This window comes from Theobroma cacao, chromosome 10 (genome assembly GCF_000208745.1).
Source record: "Theobroma cacao cultivar B97-61/B2 chromosome 10, Criollo_cocoa_genome_V2, whole genome shotgun sequence".
Taxonomy (NCBI): domain Eukaryota; kingdom Viridiplantae; phylum Streptophyta; class Magnoliopsida; order Malvales; family Malvaceae; genus Theobroma; species Theobroma cacao.
This window is the reverse complement of record NC_030859.1, coordinates 17163316-17167674: the sequence shown is the minus strand read 5'-3', so window position 1 is coordinate 17167674 and position 4359 is coordinate 17163316.

Here is a 4359-nt window from a genome sequence, read left to right as displayed (position 1 = left end):
CTTCGTGTGTGTTTGTTATATGTCAAATATCCACCTCTGAATTAATTGAAAAGCCCTTCATGCCATGTCTATATATGGCTATATGTAATTTTCCATCATAATATGGAAGAAAAAAAATAAAAGGTTTTTATATTATTTGACCCCCTAATGTTTATTGGTTAAATTATAAAATTAGTCCCTATACTTTATCAAAGCGGTGGATTTAGTTTTTGTACAATAATTTGTAAAAATTAAATCTCTATACTTTTTAAAATTAACAATATTAGTCCAATTGTTAACAATATTAAATTTTTTTTATTGTTTATGTTGATGTGATTTTTTTTAGTAATGTTACATTTTTTATCAATTTCACAATTTTTTTTCATTGTTTTAAATTATGAAGCACAGAAATTTAAGTTTTCTCTATCTCACAACATTTTTTTCTTAAATTTCAAAAGTCTATTTGTATTTTTAATCATATTTAAAAATTGTCATTGAATAATTTTAAATTATCATTTCTAATCGTATTTAAAACCATTAACTCACATTGAATAATTTCATGTCTACAGTTATAAATTGCATATCAATGCTTAATCACGTCATATCAACATTATTATTGTATCGTTTGTAAAAATGTCACTTCATCATTGGTATGTCATTAAATTCAATGTCAAATCAATAAAAAAAATCATGTACATGTAAATTTCCCTATATGTTACCTATTCACCAATTGAACTTTAAATTCTTCTATCACTCTTCCTTTACATGTGCACAAGTAAACTATCACATTTGTATTTCTTTAAAGTATCACAATAGTACTTAAATATATATACACACCCTTTTTATACTTTATTTAATAAAAGCATGTGAGCCCACTAACTCTCCATTTCCTCAAATTTTTTCTTACACTCTCCCACTCTTACCGAATCCAACTCGTTGAAATCAGCTTTTGATATTAGACCATCTTATTCACTTGTCATCAATAAACTAATCTTATTTTATTAAAAAAATATTTTTTAATTCAACATCATCTTCTCCACTTCCACATAACTTTTCTCATCAATAGTAGCCACAATTCATCTTTAAATTTCAGTAATATCATAGTTTAACTAACATCCCATCCCAACTTGCCTCGTTATAAAAATTCATTGCTGAATTTAAGTTGGGTACTGTGGGGATCATATATACCTCCTATGCTAATGTCACCACCCAAATTATATGTTTCTAAGCCAACAACCGACCACGGGGCATTTCATATTTATTTAATCTTTTTACTCCCAATTATCAGAAATCAGTAAATAAGATTAAGGGGCTACTTGTACCCAATCCTAGACAACATGTGTTCTACTAAATTGACACTACTTAGCCCAAATTTGTGTTTTAGAATTTGGCATAAAGCCAATGCTTTTTAATCATTTCAAATCCTCAAACTAGGTAAAACTCAAGGTTTGCACCAAATCAGATGATGTGCCAAGCTTTGGCATAAGAGCTAAACTGATAATCAAGTAAGCAATAGCTTGGGAAACTAAAACTGAATAATTGTGGTAGGACGTTTCCGATCTACCATAATCACGTGTGGTGTTGTAGCCTCCGACAAAGTAAATATAATCTATAATAAGCAGTGACAGGAACTCCCCCATCTACCATAAGCTCTCGATGGGTAGTCGCAACCACTGTAAACTTTTGATAGGTGCTTACCTATTTACCGAAAATCTCACATGAGCAATAGGAAACACCCATCTATTGTAATTTCTCAAAAGCTATAGGATATCCCCATCTACCGTAATTTCATACATGTGGTAGGTAACACCTATCTATCATAAATCTCAAAAGCAGTAGGAAATCCCCCTCTGCCGTAATTTTATACAAGGGGTAGGAAATACCCATCTATTATAAATTCTCAGAAACGGTGGGAAATCCCCTTCTATCATAATTTCATACAAGCGGTAAGAAATAGCCATCTATTAGAAGTGGTAGGAAATCCCCATTTATCATAATTTCTTAAAAGTGGTAAGAAATATCCATTTATCGTAAATGCTTAGAAGCAGTAGGAAATCCCCATCTACTGTAATTTTTCAAAAATGGTAGAAAACCCCTCTTTATCATAATTTCATACAAGCGGTAAGTAATACCTATCTACCAAAAATTTTCAAAAGCAATTGAAAATCCCCCTCTACCATTATTTCTCAAAAGTGGTAGGAAGTCTTCTCTACCATAATTTCATACAAGTAGTAGGAAATGTCCATCTATTGTAAATTCTCAAAAACAGTAGGAAATTCCCCTCTACTAGAATTTCACATAAGCGGTAAGAAATACCTATCTACCGTAAATTGTCAAAAGTTGAAGGAAATCCCCCTCTACCATAATTTCTTTTAGCACTGTCAAGCTTAGCCTTTAGGCGCACATCATAACAATTCATTTTCAGTAGCTTACTTGCTATTATAAACCACATAATTCCATTGTCTACCATTTACCAAATTGAAATTTTTACATATCATTCTATGTGAATTCTAGTACTTTACCCTTAGATTCCAATAAGTTACCATTTAAAGGTTAATCATACTGATCACTAAATGTTCCCGTAATACAATAGGAGGTGTTTATTAACAAGCTTTGTACCATTATTAATCCTCTATATCCACCTATCATACCAATAGAGCAATTATCCTCCTTTAATAGTTGTAACACTAACGCTTGCAATTTGCATAACAAAAGATAAGGGTTCCACCAATACACTCCTCCATGTCAACACAAGCAGGTAGCATTAGCTACATGCATGACAAGCAGCGTTAGCTAACATGCCCCTCAATACAATTAAAATCATCAATTATAGAACTATTGATGTGACATGTAGCATTAGCTAACATGCCCTTCAATACAAGTAAAATCATCAATTGTAAAACATCATTTCATCATATTCAAACCACATGACAGGTAGCATTGCTATTGTGCCCCTCAGTATATATACATATATATAAAATAATCATTTGAGATCAATACTACTATCACATCTGACGATTTGCACATTTTAAGGGCTTATTCCTAATGCAAACACTTATTTAAAAATATATATACTTTGACATGTGCCTATCGATATTTATTAGAACATAAAACAAGACATTTTCAAGGCACACTTAAGTCCAAAACATAATTTTCATGCTTCTTCATGATAAACATTTTTCAATGCAAATCCACTCATTAGCATCTCAAATCATACACATCAATTTCCATTAAACTACACAAGTGTCATTATGCTACTACTAACCAAGCCTTTCTGATAATCAACTAGAGGGTTCCATTCTTGACGAGATAACTGTTTTTCCTAACCTAATCTCTCTGATTTTTCTTATAATTTACTCAATCGAACATTTCCATCATGGTTGTATACAGCTTCTTCGTTAAAGTGCATGTCTCTCTCTAATAATGAGCTCAGTAGTGATATCAAGGAATTCCAATACAAACCACCAGAAAATATATTTTTTAGGAATAATAGACTCAAAGGTCCTCTTCCATCTTTAATATCCCAACTTGTGAACCTTACTTGTGTCTCCTTATCATCAAATAATCTTAGTGGTATTGTAGAGTTTGACATGTTTTCAATACTCAAAAATCTCCAATACCTTGATCTTTCATATAACTATCTATCCTTAAACACTAATGGTACTGATGCTGATTATACATTACCTAATCTTCAATCTTTGTATTTGTCTTCTTGCAATGTCAGTGAATTTTCCCAATTTTTAGGAGTTTGCATTCTTTAGACATTTCCAACAATAGAATTTATGGCAAGATTTTTAAGTTGATAGGAGATGTGGCAAAGGACTCTTTGAGTTACATAAATCTATCTCACAACTCTTTGATAGATTTTGTGCAAATTCCTTGGAATGAAATCTACAATTTGATTTATGAACATCTTCCAATTCCACCTTCAACAATGAATGTCTTTTTGATCTCAAATAATAGTTTGAGTGGAGAAATCTCGTCTCTGATATGCAATATGATTTCTCTTGAATTTCTTAACTTGTCTCACAACAGCTTGAGTAGAATTATTCCATGATGTTTTGAAATTTGAGCAAAAACCTTTCAATGTTGAAACTTCAAATGAACAAGTTTCATGGAATCATTCCCCCAACTTTTACAAAAGGATCACAATTGAAGAATCTCAACTTAAATGGCAATCAATTAGAAGGGCCTTTAACAAGATTCATCATTAATTGTAGAGGTTTGGAAGTACTAGATCTTCGTAACAACAATATCAATGATACATTTCCTCATTGGTTGGGAAGTCTTCCATAGCTAAAAGTTCTTGTGTTGTAGTCGAATCAATTCAATGGTTCAATTCATGGCACTAGGTTCAATCAATCTTTTTCTAAAATCCAA